General features: G+C 54.3%; 1 protein-coding gene across 2 annotated transcripts in view; it reads left to right on the forward strand.

The window, feature by feature from the left end:
* Positions 1-16664, forward strand: part of LOC140405330 (uncharacterized) — a 280714-nt gene that overhangs the window by 242338 nt on the left and 21712 nt on the right. The gene's annotated exons all lie outside the window — the stretch shown is intronic.

Raw genomic sequence — 16664 nt, forward strand, 5'->3', positions numbered from 1 at the left:
TACAGTGACAGACCCGTCCCCACCAGTACCGTACCCCAGTGTTATACAGTGACAGACCCGTCCCCACCAGTACTGTCCCCCAGTGTTATACAGTGACAGACCCGTCCCCACCAGTACTGTACCCCAGTGTTATACAGTGACAGACCCGTCCCCACCAGTACTGTACCCCAGTGTTATACAGTGACAGACCCGTCCCCACCAGTACTGTACCCCAGTGTTATACAGTAACAGACCCGTCCCCACCAGTACCGTACCCCAGTGTTATACAGTGACAGACCCGTCCCCACCAGTACTGTACCCCAGTGTTATACAGTGACAGACCCGTCCCCACCAGTACTGTACCCCAGTGTTATACAGTGACAGACCCGTCCCCACCAGTACTGTACCCCAGTGTTATACAGTGACTGACCCGTCCCCACCAGTACTGTACCCCAGTGTTATACAGTGACAGACCCGTCCCCACCACTACTGTACCCCAGTGTTACACAGTGACAGACCCGTCCCCACCAGTACTGTACCCCAGTGTTATACAGCGACAGACCCGTCCCCACCAGTACTGTACCCCAGTGTTATACAGTGACTGACCCGTCCCCACCAGTACTGTACCCCAGTGTTACACAGTGACAGACCCGTCCCCACCGGTACTGTACCCCAGTGTTATACAGCGACAGACCCGTCCCCACCAGTACTGTACCCCAGTGTTATACAGTGACAGACCCGGCCCCACCAGTACTGTACCGCAGTGTTATACAGTAACAGACCCGTCCCCACCAGTACTGTACCCCAGTGTTATACAGTGACAGACCCGTCCCCACCAGTACTGTACTCCAGTGTTACACAGTGACAGACCCGTCCCCACCAGTACTGTACCCCAGTGTTATACAGCGACAGACCCGTCCCCACCAGTACTGTACCCCAGTGTTACACAGTGACAGACCCGTCCCCACCAGTACTGTACCCCAGTGTTATACAGCGACAGACCCGTCCCCACCAGTACTGTACCCCAGTGTTATACAGTGACAGGCCCGTCCCCACCAGTACTGTACCCAGTGTTATACAGTGACAGACCCGTCCCCACCAGTACTGTACCCCAGTGTTACACAGTGACAGACCCGTCCCCACCAGTACTGTACCCCAGTGTTATACAGTGACAGACCCGTCCCCACCAGTACTGTACCCCAGTGTTATACAGTGACAGACCCGTCCCCACCAGTACTGTACCCCAGTGTTATACAGTGACAGACCCGTCCCCACCAGTACTGTACCCCAGTGTTATACAGTAACAGACCCGTCCCCACCAGTACCGTACCCCAGTGTTATACAGTGACAGACCCGTCCCCACCAGTACTGTACCCCAGTGTTATACAGTGACAGACCCGTCCCCACCAGTACTGTACCCCAGTGTTATACAGTGACAGACCCGTCCCCACCAGTACTGTACCCCAGTGTTATACAGTGACTGACCCGTCCCCACCAGTACTGTACCCCAGTGTTATACAGTGACAGACCCGTCCCCACCACTACTGTACCCCAGTGTTACACAGTGACAGACCCGTCCCCACCAGTACTGTACCCCAGTGTTATACAGCGACAGACCCGTCCCCACCAGTACTGTACCCCAGTGTTATACAGTGACTGACCCGTCCCCACCAGTACTGTACCCCAGTGTTACACAGTGACAGACCCGTCCCCACCGGTACTGTACCCCAGTGTTATACAGCGACAGACCCGTCCCCACCAGTACTGTACCCCAGTGTTATACAGTGACAGACCCGGCCCCACCAGTACTGTACCGCAGTGTTATACAGTAACAGACCCGTCCCCACCAGTACTGTACCCCAGTGTTATACAGTGACAGACCCGTCCCCACCAGTACTGTACTCCAGTGTTACACAGTGACAGACCCGTCCCCACCAGTACTGTACCCCAGTGTTATACAGCGACAGACCCGTCCCCACCAGTACTGTACCCCAGTGTTACACAGTGACAGACCCGTCCCCACCAGTACTGTACCCCAGTGTTATACAGCGACAGACCCGTCCCCACCAGTACTGTACCCCAGTGTTATACAGTGACAGGCCCGTCCCCACCAGTACTGTACCCAGTGTTATACAGTGACAGACCCGTCCCCACCAGTACTGTACCCCAGTGTTACACAGTGACAGACCCGTCCCCACCAGTACTGTACCCCAGTGTTATACAGTGACAGACCCGTCCCCACCAGTACTGTACCCCAGTGTTATACAGTGACAGACCCGTCCCCACCAGTACTGTACCCCAGTGTTATACAGTGACAAACCCGTCCCCACCAGTACTGTACCCCAGTGTTATACAGTGACAGACCCGTCCCCACCAGTACTGTACCCCAGTGTTATACAGTGACAGACCCGTCCCCACCAGTACTGTACCCCAGTGTTATACAGTGACAGACCCGTCTCCACCAGTACTGTACCCTAGTGTTATACAGTGACAGACCCGTCCCCACCAGTACTGTACCCCAGTGTTATACAGTGACAGACCCGTCTCCACCAGTACTGTACCCCAGTGTTATACAGTGACAGACCCGTCTCCACCAGTACTGTACCCTAGTGTTATACAGTGACAGACCCGTCCCCACCAGTACTGTACCCCAGTGTTACACAGCGACAGACCCATCCCCACCAGTACTGTACCCCAGTGTTATACAGTGACAGACCCGTCCCCACCAGTACTGTACCCCAGTGTTATACAGTGACAGACCCGTCCCCACCAGTACTGTACCCCAGTGTTATACAGTGACAAACCCGTCCCCAACAGTACTGTACCCCAGTGTTATACAGTGACAGACCCATCCCCACCAGTACTGTACCCCAGTGTTATACAGTGACAGACCCGTCCCCACCAGTACTGTACCCCAGTGTTATACAGTGACAGACCCGTCCCCACCAGTACTGTACCCCAGTGTTATACAGTGACAGACCCGTCCCCACCAGTACTGTACCCCAGTGTTATACAGTGACAGACCCGTCCCCACCAGTACTGTACCCTAGTGTTATACAGTGACAGACCCGTCCCCACCAGTACTGTACCCCAGTGTTACACAGCGACAGACCCGTCCCCACCAGTACTGTACCCCAGTGTTATACAGTGACAGACCCGTCCCCACCAGTACTGTACCCCAGTGTTATACAGTGACAGACCCGTCCCCACCAGTACTGTACCTCAGTGTTATACAGTGACAGACCCGTCCCCACCAGTACTGTACCCCAGTGTTATACAGTGACAGACCCGTCCCCACCAGTACTGTACCCCAGTGTTATACAGTGACAGACCCGTCCCCACCAGTACTGTACCCCAGTGTTATACAGTGACAGACCCGTCCCCACCAGTACTGTACCCCAGTGTTATACAGTGACAGACCCGTCCCCACCAGTACTGTATCCCAGTGTTATACAGTGACAGACCCGTCCCCACCAGTACTGGACCCCAGTGTTATACAGTGACAGACCCGTTCCCACCAGTACTGTACCCCAGTGTTATAGTGACAGACCCCTCCCCACCAGTACTGTACCCCAGTGTTATACAGTGACAGACCCTTCCCCACCAGTACTGTACCGCAGTGTTATACAGTGACAGACCCGTCCCGACCAGTACTATACCCCAGTGTTACACAGTGACAGAACCGTCCCCACCAGTACTGTACCCCAGTGTTATACAGTGACAGACCCGTCCCCACCAGTACTGTACCCCAGTGTTATACAGCGACAGACCCGTCCCCATTAGTACTGTACCCCAGTGTTACACAGTGACAGACCCGTCCCCACCAGTACTGTACCCCAGTGTTATACAGTGACAGACCCGTCCCCACCAGTACTGTACCCCACTGTTATACAGTGACAGACCCATCCCCACCAGTACTGTACCCCAGTGTTATACAGTGACAGGCCCGTCCCCACCAGTACTGTACCCCAGTGTTATACAGCGACAGACCCGTCCCCACCAGTACTGTACCCCAGTGTTATACAGTGACAGACCCGTCCCCACCAGTACTGTACCTCAGTGTTATACAGTGACAGACCCGTCCCCACCAGTACTGTACCCCAGTGTTATACAGTGACAGACCCGTCCCCACCAGTACTGTACCCCAGTGTTATACAGTGACAGACCCGTCCCCAGCAGTACTGTACCCCAGTGTTATACAGTGACAGACCCGTCCCCACCAGTACTGTATCCCAGTGTTATACAGTGACAGACCCGTCCCCACCAGTACTGGACCCCAGTGTTATACAGTGACAGACCCGTTCCCACCAGTACTGTACCCCAGTGTTATAGTGACAGACCCGTCCCCACCAGTACTGTACCCCAGTGTTATACAGTGACAGACCCTTCCCCACCAGTACTGTACCGCAGTGTTATACAGTGACAGACCCGTCCCCACCAGTACTGTACCCCAGTGTTATACAGTGACAGAACCGTCCCCACCAGTACTGTACCCCAGTGTTATACAGTGACAGACCCGTCCCCACCAGTACTGTACCCCAGTGTTATACAGTGACAGACCCGTCCCCACCAGTACTGTACCCCAGTGTTATACAGCGACAGACCCGTCCCCATTAGTACTGTACCCCAGTGTTACACAGTGACAGACCCGTCCCCACCAGTACTGTACCCCAGTGTTATACAGTGACAGACCCGTCCCCACCAGTACTGTACCCCACTGTTATACAGTGACAGACCCATCCCCACCAGTACTGTACCCCAGTGTTATACAGTGACAGGCCCGTCCCCACCAGTACTGTACCCCAGTGTTATACAGCGACAGACCCGTCCCCACCAGTACTGTACCTCAGTGTTATACAGTGACAGACCCGTCCCCACCAGTACTGTACCCCAGTGTTATACAGTGACAGACCCGTCCCCACCAGTACTGTACCCCAGTGTTATACAGCGACAGACCCGTCCCCACCAGTACTGTACCCCAGTGTTATACAGTGACAGACCCATCCCCACCAGTACTGTACCCCAGTGTTATTCAGTGACAGACCCATCCCCACCAGTACTGTACCCCAGTGTTATACAGTGACAGACCCGTCTCCATCAGTACTGTACCCCAGTGTTATAGTGACAGACCCGTCCCCACCAGTACTGTACCCCAGTGTTATACAGCGACAGACCCGTCCCCACCAGTACTGTACCCCAGTGTTATACAGTGACAGACCCGTCCCCACCAGTACTGTATCCCAGTGTTATACAGTGACAGACCCGTCCCCACCAGTACTGGACCCCAGTGTTATACAGTGACAGACCCGTTCCCACCAGTACTGTACCCCAGTGTTATAGTGACAGACCCCTCCCCACCAGTACTGTACCCCAGTGTTATACAGTGACAGACCCTTCCCCACCAGTACTGTACCGCAGTGTTATACAGTGACAGACCCGTCCCCACCAGTACTGTACCCCAGTGTTATACAGTGACAGAACCGTCCCCACCAGTACTGTACCCCAGTGTTATACAGTGACAGACCCGTCCCCACCAGTACTGTACCCCAGTGTTATACAGTGACAGACCCGTCCCCACCAGTACTGTACCCCAGTGTTATACAGCGACAGACCCGTCCCCATTAGTACTGTACCCCAGTGTTACACAGTGACAGACCCGTCCCCACCAGTACTGTACCCCAGTGTTATACAGTGACAGACCCGTCCCCACCAGTACTGTACCCCACTGTTATACAGTGACAGACCCATCCCCACCAGTACTGTACCCCAGTGTTATACAGTGACAGGCCCGTCCCCACCAGTACTGTACCCCAGTGTTATACAGCGACAGACCCGTCCCCACCAGTACTGTACCTCAGTGTTATACAGTGACAGACCCGTCCCCACCAGTACTGTACCCCAGTGTTATACAGTGACAGACCCGTCCCCACCAGTACTGTACCCCAGTGTTATACAGCGACAGACCCGTCCCCACCAGTACTGTACCCCAGTGTTATACAGTGACAGACCCATCCCCACCAGTACTGTACCCCAGTGTTATACAGTGACAGACCCGTCCCCACCAGTACTGTACCCCAGTGTTATACAGTGACAGACCCGTCTCCATCAGTACTGTACCCCAGTGTTATAGTGACAGACCCGTCCCCACCAGTACTGTACCCCAGTGTTATACAGCGACAGACCCGTCCCCACCAGTACTGTACCCCAGTGTTATACAGTGACAGACCCGTCCCCATCAGTACTGTACCCCAGTGTTATAGTGACAGACCCGTCCCCACCAGTACTGTACCCCAGTGTTATACAGTGACAGACCCGTCCCCACCAGTACTGTACCCCAGTGTTATAGTGACAGACCCGTCCCCACCAGTACTGTACCCCAGTGTTATACAGTGACAGACCCGTCCCCACCAGTACTGTACCCCAGTGTTATACAGTGAGAGACCCGTCCCCATCAGTACTGTACCCCAGTGTTATACAGTGACAGACCCGTCCCCACCAGTACTGTACCCCAGTGTTATACAGTGACAGACTCGTCCCCACCAGTACTGTACCCCAGTGTTACACAGTGACAGACCCGTCCCCACCAGTACTGTACCCCAGTGTTACACAGTGACAGACCCGTCCCCACCAGTACTGTACCCCAGTGTTACACAGTGACAGACCCGTCCCCACCAGTACTGTACCCCAGTGTTATACAGTGACAGACCCGTCCCCACCAGTACTGTACCCCAGTGTTATACAGTGTCAGATCCGTCCCCACCAGTACTGTACCCCAGTGTTATACAGTGACAGACCCGTCCCCACCAGTACTGTACCCCAGTGTTATACAGTGACAGACCCGTCCCCACCAGTACTGCACCCCAGTGTTATACAGTGACAGACCCGTCCCCACCAGTACTGTACCCCAGTGTTATACAGTGACAGACCCGTCCCCACCAGTACTGTACCCCAGTGTTACACAGTGACAGACCCGTCCCCACCAGTACTGTACCCCAGTGTTATACAGCGACAGACCCGTCCCCACCAGTACTGTACCCCAGTGTTATACAGAGACAGACCCGTCCCCACCAGTACTGTACCCCAGTGTTATACAGTGACAGCCCCGTCCCCACCAGTACTGTACCCCAGTGTTATACAGACAGACCCGTCCCCACCAGTACTGTACCCCAGTGTTATACAGACAGACCCGTCCCCACCAGTACTGTGCCCCAGTGTTATACAGTGACAGACCCATCCCCACCAGTACTGTATCCCAGTGTTATACAGTGACAGACCCGTCCCCACCAGTACTGTACCCCAGTGTTATACAGTGACAGACCCGTCCCCACCAGTACTGTATCCCAGTGTTATACAGTGACAGACCCGTTCCCACCAGTACTGTACCCCAGTGTTATACAGCGACAGACCCATCCCCACCAGTACTGTACCCCAGTGTTATACAGTGACAGACCTGTCCCCACCAGTACTGTACCCCAGTGTTATACAGAGACAGACCCGTCCCCACCAGTACTGTACCCCAGTGTTATACAGTGACAGACTCGTTCCCACCAGTACTGTACCCCAGTGTTATACAGTGACAGACCCGTCCCCACCAGTACTGTACCCCAGTGTTATACAGTGACAGACCCGTCCCCACCAGTACTGTATCCCAGTGTTATACAGTGACAGACCCGTCCCCACCAGTACTGTACCCCAGTGTTATACAGTGACAGACCCGTCTCCACCAGTACTGTACCCCAGTGTTATACAGTGACAGACCCATTCCCCACCAGTACTGTACCCCAGTGTTATACAGTGACAGACCCGTCCCCACCAGTACTGTACCCCAGTGTTATACAGTGACAGACCCGTCCCCACCAGTACTGTACCCCAGTGTTATACAGTGACAGACCCGTCCCCACCAGTACTGTACCCCAGTGTTATACAGTGACAGACCCGTCTCCACCAGTACTGTACCCCAGTGTTATACAGTGACAGACCCATTCCCCACCAGTACTGTACCCCAGTGTTATACAGTGACAGACCCGTCCCCACCAGTACTGTACCCCAGTGTTATACAGTGACAGACCCGTCCCCACCAGTACTGTACCCCAGTGTTATACAGTGACAGACCCGTCCCCACCAGTACTGTACCCCAGTGTTATACAGTGACAGACCCGTCCCCACCAGTACTGTATCCCAGTGTTATACAGCGACAGACCCGTCCCCACCAGTACTGTACCCCAGTGTTATACAGTGACAGACCCGTCCCCACCAGTACTGTACCCCAGTGTTATACAGTGACACACCCGTCCCCACCAGTACTGTACCCCAGTGTTACACAGTGACAGACCCGTCCCCACCAGTACTGTACCCCAGTGTTATACAGAGACAGACCCGTCCCCACCAGTACTGTATCCCAGTGTTATACAGTGACAGACCCGTCCCCACCAGTACTGTATCCCAGTGTTATACAGTGACAGACCCGTCCCCACCAGTACTGTACCCCAGTGTTATACAGTGATTGACCCATCCCCACCAGTACTGTACCGCAGTGTTATACAGTGACAGACCCGTCCCCACCAGTACTGTACCCCAGTGTTATACAGCGACAGACCCGTCCCCACGAGTACTGTACCCCAATGTTATACAGCGACAGACCCGTCCCCACCAGTACTGTACCCCAGTGTTATACAGCGACAGACCCGTCCCCACCAGTACTGTACCCCAGTGTTATACAGCGACAGACCCGTCCCCACCAGTACTGTACCCCAGTGTTATACAGTGACAGACCCGTCCCCACCAGTACTGTACCCCAGTGTTATACAGCGACAGACCCGTCCCCACCAGTACTGTACCCCAGTGTTATACAGTGACAGACCCATCCCCACCAGTACTGTACCCCAGTGTTATACAGTGACAGACCCGTCCCCACCAGTACTGTACCCCAGTGTTATACAGTGACAGACCCGTCTCCATCAGTACTGTACCCCAGTGTTATAGTGACAGACCCGTCCCCACCAGTACTGTACCCCAGTGTTATACAGCGACAGACCCGTCCCCACCAGTACTGTACCCCAGTGTTATACAGTGACAGACCCGTCCCCATCAGTACTGTACCCCAGTGTTATAGTGACAGACCCGTCCCCACCAGTACTGTACCCCAGTGTTATACAGTGACAGACCCGTCCCCACCAGTACTGTACCCCAGTGTTATAGTGACAGACCCGTCCCCACCAGTACTGTACCCCAGTGTTATACAGTGACAGACCCGTCCCCACCAGTACTGTACCCCAGTGTTATACAGTGACAGACCCGTCCCCATCAGTACTGTACCCCAGTGTTATACAGTGACAGACCCGTCCCCACCAGTACTGTACCCCAGTGTTATACAGTGACAGACTCGTCCCCACCAGTACTGTACCCCAGTGTTACACAGTGACAGACCCGTCCCCACCAGTACTGTACCCCAGTGTTACACAGTGACAGACCCGTCCCCACCAGTACTGTACCCCAGTGTTACACAGTGACAGACCCGTCCCCACCAGTACTGTACCCCAGTGTTATACAGTGACAGACCCGTCCCCACCAGTACTGTACCCCAGTGTTATACAGTGTCAGATCCGTCCCCACCAGTACTGTACCCCAGTGTTATACAGTGACAGACCCGTCCCCACCAGTACTGTACCCCAGTGTTATACATTGACAGACCCGTCCCCACCAGTACTGCACCCCAGTGTTATACAGTGACAGACCCGTCCCCACCAGTACTGTACCCCAGTGTTATACAGTGACAGACCCGTCCCCACCAGTACTGTACCCCAGTGTTACACAGTGACAGACCCGTCCCCACCAGTACTGTACCCCAGTGTTATACAGAGACAGACCCGTCCCCACCAGTACTGTACCCCAGTGTTATACAGTGACAGCCCCGTCCCCACCAGTACTGTACCCCAGTGTTATACAGACAGACCCGTCCCCACCAGTACTGTGCCCCAGTGTTATACAGTGACAGACCCGTCCCCACCAGTACTGTACCCCAGTGTTATACAGCGACAGACCCGTCCCCACCAGTACTGTACCCCAGTGTTATACAGACAGACCCGTCCCCACCAGTACTGTGCCCCAGTGTTATACAGTGACAGACCCATCCCCACCAGTACTGTATCCCAGTGTTATACAGTGACAGACCCGTCCCCACCAGTACTGTACCCCAGTGTTGTACAGTGACAGACCCGTCCCCACCAGTACTGTATCCCAGTGTTATACAGTGACAGACCCGTTCCCACCAGTACTGTACCCCAGTGTTATACAGACAGACCCGTCCCCACCAGTACTGTGCCCCAGTGTTATACAGTGACAGACCCATCCCCACCAGTACTGTATCCCAGTGTTATACAGTGACAGACCCGTCCCCACCAGTACTGTACCCCAGTGTTATACAGTGACAGACCCGTCCCCACCAGTACTGTATCCCAGTGTTATACAGTGACAGACCCGTCCCCACCAGTACTGTACCCCAGTGTTACACAGTGACAGACCCGTCCCCACCAGTACTGTACCCCAGTGTTATACAGCGACAGACCCATCCCCACCAGTACTGTACCCCAGTGTTATACAGTGACAGACCTGTCCCCACCAGTACTGTACCCCAGTGTTATACAGAGACAGACCCGTCCCCACCAGTACTGTACCCCAGTGTTATACAGTGACAGACTCGTTCCCACCAGTACTGTACCCCAGTGTTATACAGTGACAGACCCGTCCCCACCAGTACTGTACCCCAGTGTTATACAGTGACAGACCCGTCCCCACCAGTACTGTACCCCAGTGTTATACAGTGACAGACCCATTCCCCACCAGTACTGTACCCCAGTGTTATACAGTGACAGACCCGTCCCCACCAGTACTGTACCCCAGTGTTATACAGTGACAGACCCGTCCCCACCAGTACTGTACCCCAGTGTTATACAGTGACAGACCCGTCCCCACCAGTACTGTATCCCAGTGTTATACAGTGACAGACCCGTCCCCACCAGTACTGTACCCCAGTGTTATACAGTGACAGACCCGTCTCCACCAGTACTGTACCCCAGTGTTATACAGTGACAGACCCATTCCCCACCAGTACTGTACCCCAGTGTTATACAGTGACAGACCCGTCCCCACCAGTACTGTACCCCAGTGTTATACAGTGACAGACCCGTCCCCACCAGTACTGTACCCCAGTGTTATACAGTGACAGACCCGTCCCCACCAGTACTGTACCCCAGTGTTATACAGTGACAGACCCATTCCCCACCAGTACTGTACCACAGTGTTATACAGTGACAGACCCGTCCCCACCAGTACTGTACCCCAGTGTTATACAGTGACAGACCCATTCCCCACCAGTACTGTACCACAGTGTCATACAGTGACAGACCCGTCCCCACCAGTACTGTATCCCAGTGTTATACAGCGACAGACCCGTCCCCACCAGTACTGTACCCCAGTGTTATACAGTGACAGACCCGTCCCCACCAGTACTGTACCCCAGTGTTATACAGTGACAGACCCGTCCCCACCAGTACTGTACCCCAGTGTTATACAGTGACACACCCGTCCCCACCAGTACTGTACCCCAGTGTTACACAGTGACAGACCCGTCCCCACCAGTACTGTACCCCAGTGTTATACAGAGACAGACCCGTCCCCACCAGTACTGTATCCCAGTGTTATACAGTGACAGACCCGTCCCCACCAGTACTGTATCCCAGTGTTATACAGTGACAGACCCGTCCCCACCAGTACTGTACCCCAGTGTTATACAGTGATTGACCCATCCCCACCAGTACTGTACCGCAGTGTTATACAGTGACAGACCCGTCCCCACCAGTACTGTACCCCAGTGTTATACAGCGACAGACCCGTCCCCACGAGTACTGTACCCCAATGTTATACAGCGACAGACCCGTCCCCACCAGTACTGTACCCCAGTGTTATACAGCGACAGACCCGTCCCCACCAGTACTGTACCCCAGTGTTATACAGCGACAGACCCGTCCCCACCAGTACTGTACCCCAGTGTTATACAGTGACAGACCCGTCCCCACCAGTACTGTACCCCAGTGTTATACAGCGACAGACCCATCCCCACCAGTACTGTACCCCAGTGTTATACAGTGACAGACCCGTCCCCACCAGTACTGTATCCCAGTGTTATACAGCGACAGACCCGTCCCCACCAGTACTGTACCCCAGTGTTATACAGTGACAGACCCGTCCCCACCAGTACTGTACCCCAGTGTTATACAGTGACAGACCCGTCCCCACCAGTACTGTACCCCAGTGTTATACAGTGACAGACCCGTCCCCACCAGTACTGTATCCCAGTGTTATACAGTGACAGACCCGTCCCCACCAGTACTGTACCCCAGTGTTATACAGCGACAGACCCGTCCCCACCAGTACTGTACCCCAGTGTTATACAGTGACAGACCCGTCCCCACCAGTACTGTACCCCAGTGTTATACAGTGACAGACCCGTCCCCACCAGTACTGTACCCCAGTGTTATACAGAGACAGACCCGTCCCCACCAGTACTGTACCCCAGTGTTATACAGTGACAGACCCATCCCCACCAGTACTGTATCCCAGTGTTATACAGTGACAGACCCGTCCCCACCAGTACTGTATCCCAGTGTTATACAGTGACAGACCCGTCCCCACCAGTACTGTACCCCAGTGTTATACAGTGACAGACCCGTCCCCACCAGTACTGTACCCCAGTGTTACACAGTGACAGACCCGTCCCCACCAGTACTGTACCCCAGTGTTATACAGTGACAGACCCGTCCCCACCAGTACTGTACCCCAGTGTTATACAGAGACAGACACGTCCCCACCAGTACTGTACCCCAGTGTTATACAGCGACAGACCCGTCCCCACCAGTACTGTACCCCAGTGTTATACAGTGACAGACCCGTCCCCACCAGTACTGTACCCCAGTGTTATACAGTGACAGACCCGTCCCCACCAGTACTGTACCCCAGTGTTATACAGAGACAGACCCGTCCCCACCAGTACTGTACCCCAGTGTTATACAGTGACAGACCCATCCCCACCAGTACTGTATCCCAGTGTTATACAGTGACAGACCCGTCCCCACCAGTACTGTACCCTAGTTTTATACAGCGACAGACCCGTCCCCACCAGTACTGTACCCCAGTGTTATACAGTGACATACCCTTCCCCACCAGTACTGTACCCCAGTGTTATACAGCGACAGACCCGTCCCCACCAGTACTGTACCCCAGTGTTATACAGTGACAGACCCGTCCCCACCAGCACTGTACCCCAGTGTTATACAGTTACAGACCCGTCCCCAACAGTACTGTACCCCAGTGTTACACAGTGACAGACCCATCCCCACCAGCACTGTACCCCAGTGTTATACAGTGACAGACCCGTCCCCACCAGTACTGTACCCCAGTGTTATACAGTGACAGACCCACCCCCACCAGTACTGTACCCCAGTGTTATACAGTGACAGAACCGTCTCCACCAGTACTGTATCCCAGTGTTATACAGCGACAGACCCATCCCCACCAGTACTGTACCCCAGTGTTATACAGTGACAGACTCGTTCCCACCAGTACTGCACCCCAGTGTTATACAGAGACAGACCCGTCCCCACCAGTACTGTACCCCAGTGTTATACAGTGACAGACCCGTCCCCACCAGTACCGTACCCCAGTGTTATACAGTGACAGACTCGTTCCCACCAGTACTGCACCCCAGTGTTATACAGAGACAGACCCGTCCCCACCAGTACTGTACCCCAGTGTTATACAGTGACAGACTCGTTCCCACCAGTACTGCACCCCAGTATTACACAGTGACAGACCCGTCCCCACCAGTACTGTACCCCAGTGTTATACAGTGACAGACTCGTTCCCACCAGTACTGCACCCCAGTATTACACAGTGACAGACCCGTCCCCACCAGTACCGTACCCCAGTGTTATACAGTGACAGACTCGTTCCCACCAGTACTGCACCCCAGTGTTATACAGAGACAGACCCGTCCCCACCAGTACTGTACCCCAGTGTTATACAGCGACAGACCCGTCCCCACCAGTACTGTACCCCAGTGTTATACAGTGACAGAACCGTCCCCACCAGTACTGTACCCCAGTGTTATACAGTGACAGACCCGTCCCCACCAGTACTGTACCCCAGTGTTATACAGTGACAGACCCGTCCCCACCAGTACTGTACCCCAGTGTTATACAGTGACAGACCCATTCCCCACCAGTACTGTACCCCAGTGTTATACAGTGACAGACCAGTCCCCACCAGTACTGTACCCCAGTGTTATACAGTGACAGACCCGTCCCCACCAGTACTGTACCCCAGTGTTATACAGTGACAGACCCGTCCCCACCAGTACTGTATCCCAGTGTTATACAGTGACAGACCCGTCCCCACCAGTACTGTACCCCAGTGTTATACAGCGACAGACCCGTCCCCACCAGTACTGTACCCCAGTGTTATACAGTGACAGACCCGTCCCCACCAGTACTGTACCCCAGTGTTATACAGTGACACACCCGTCCCCACCAGTACTGTACCCCAGTGTTACACAGTGACAGACCCGTCCCCACCAGTACTGTACCCCAGTGTTATACAGAGACAGACCCGTCCCCACCAGTACTGTATCCCAGTGTTATACAGTGACAGACCCGTCCCCACCAGTACTGTACCCCAGTGTTATACAGTGATTGACCCATCCCCACCAGTACTGTACCGCAGTGTTATACAGTGACAGACCCGTCCCCACCAGTACTGTACCCCAGTGTTATACAGCGACAGACCCGTCCCCACCAGTACTGTACCCCAATGTTATACAGCGACAGATCCGTCCCCACCAGTACTGTACCCCAGTGTTATACAGCGATAGACCCGTTCCCACCAGTACTGTACCCCAGTGTTATACAGTGACAGACCCGTCCCCACCAGTACTGTACCCCAGTGTTATACAGCGACAGACCCGTCCCCACCAGTACTGTATCCCAGTGTTATACAGCGACAGACCCGTCCCCACCAGTACTGTACCCCAGTGTTATACAGTGACAGACCCGTCCCCACCAGTACTGTACCCCAGTGTTATACAGCGACAGACCCGTCCCCACCAGTACTGTACCCCAGTGTTATACAGTGACAGACCCGTCCCCACCAGTACTGTACCCCAGTGTTATACAGTGACAGACCCGTCCCCACCAGTACTGTACCCCAGTGTTATACAGTGACAGACCCGTCCCCACCAGTACTGTATCCCAGTGTTATACACCGACAGACCAGTCCCCACCAGTACTGTACCCCAGTGTTATACAGCGACAGACACGTCCCCACCAGTACTGTACCCCAGTGTTATACAGCGACAGACCCGTCCTCACCAGTACTGTACCCCAGTGTTATACAGTGACAGACCCGTCCCCACCAGTACTGTACCCCAGTGTTATACAGAGACAGACCCGTCCCCACCAGTACTGTACCCCAGTGTTATACAGTGACAGACCCGTCCCCACCAGTACTGTACCCCAGTGTTATACAGCGACAGACCCGTCCCCACCAGTACTGTACCCCATTGTTATACAGTGACAGACCCGTCCCCAACAGTTCTGTACCCCAGTGTTATACAGTGACAGACCCATCCCCACCAGTACTGTACCCCAGTGTTATACAGTGACAGACCCGTCCCCACCAGTACTGTACCCCAGTGTTATACAGTGACAGACCAGTCCCCACCAGTACTGTGTCCCAGTGTTATACAGGGACTGACCCGTCCCCACCAGTACTGTACCCCAGTGTTATACAGTGACAGACCCGCCCCCACCAGTACTGTACCCCAGTGTTATACAGTGACAGACCCGTCCCCACCAGTACTGTACCCCAGTGTTATACAGCGACAGACCCGTCCCCCCAGTACTGTACCCCAGTGTTATACAGTGACAGAACCGTCCCCACCAGTACTGTACCTCAGTGTTATACAGTGACAGACCCGTCCCCACCAGTACTGTACCCCAGTGTTATGCAGTGACAGACCCATCCCCACCAGTACTGTACCCCAGTGTTATACAGTGACAGACCCGTCCCCACCAGTACTGTACCCCAGTGTTATACAGTGACAGACCCATCCCCACCAGTACTGTACCCCAATGTTATACAGTGACAGACCCGTCCCCACCAGTACTGTACCCCAGTGTTATACAGTGACAGACCCGGCCCCACCAGTACTGTACCCCAGTGTTATAGTGACAGAACCGTCTCCACCAGTACTGTACCCCAGTGTTATACAGCGACAGACCCGTACCTACCAGTACTGTACCCCAGTGTTATACAGTGACAGACCCGTCCCCACCAGTACTGTACCCCAGTGTTATACAGTGACAGACCCGTCCCCACCAGTACTGTACCCCAGTGTTATACAGTGACAGACCCGTCCCCACCAGTACTGTACCCCAGTGTTATACAGTGACAGAACCGTCTCCACCAGCACTGTACCCCAGTGTTATACAGTGACAGACCCGTCCCCACCAGTACTGTACTCCAGTGTTATACAGTGACAGACCCCTCCGCACCAGTACTGTACCCCAGTGTTATACAGTGACAGACCCGTCCCCACCAGTACTGTACCCCAGTGTTATACAGTGACAGAACCG

The sequence above is a fragment of the Scyliorhinus torazame genome, chromosome X (genome assembly GCF_047496885.1).
Source record: "Scyliorhinus torazame isolate Kashiwa2021f chromosome X, sScyTor2.1, whole genome shotgun sequence".
Taxonomy (NCBI): domain Eukaryota; kingdom Metazoa; phylum Chordata; class Chondrichthyes; order Carcharhiniformes; family Scyliorhinidae; genus Scyliorhinus; species Scyliorhinus torazame.